This window comes from Hippocampus comes, unplaced genomic scaffold, assembly GCF_001891065.2.
Source record: "Hippocampus comes isolate QL1 unplaced genomic scaffold, H_comes_QL1_v1.1 scaffold119, whole genome shotgun sequence".
Taxonomy (NCBI): domain Eukaryota; kingdom Metazoa; phylum Chordata; class Actinopteri; order Syngnathiformes; family Syngnathidae; genus Hippocampus; species Hippocampus comes.
Window position 1 is genome coordinate 471,628 of NW_017805494.1, and position 248 is coordinate 471,875.

The following is a 248-nucleotide window of genomic DNA, read 5'->3' on the forward strand; positions in this document are numbered from 1 at the left end:
TAATGATTCTTCTGTTTCCACTGGTACCGGTAAATCAGCTCTACTGTCAGCTTGCAAGTATGTGCTGAGTTCCAAAAGACTCATAGCGGCTTCAGTCTTTTTCCTTGCATCTTTCCTGTTTAGAAGTCTCTCATGTCTGATAGCAGCTTTTGATGGTGATCTTGGAGTTTCATACCCTAATAGTTTGCTTGGTGCCCAATCGGAATCAGTTTCATCATATAAGTGAGGCTTTCCTGAAATGCAAATAT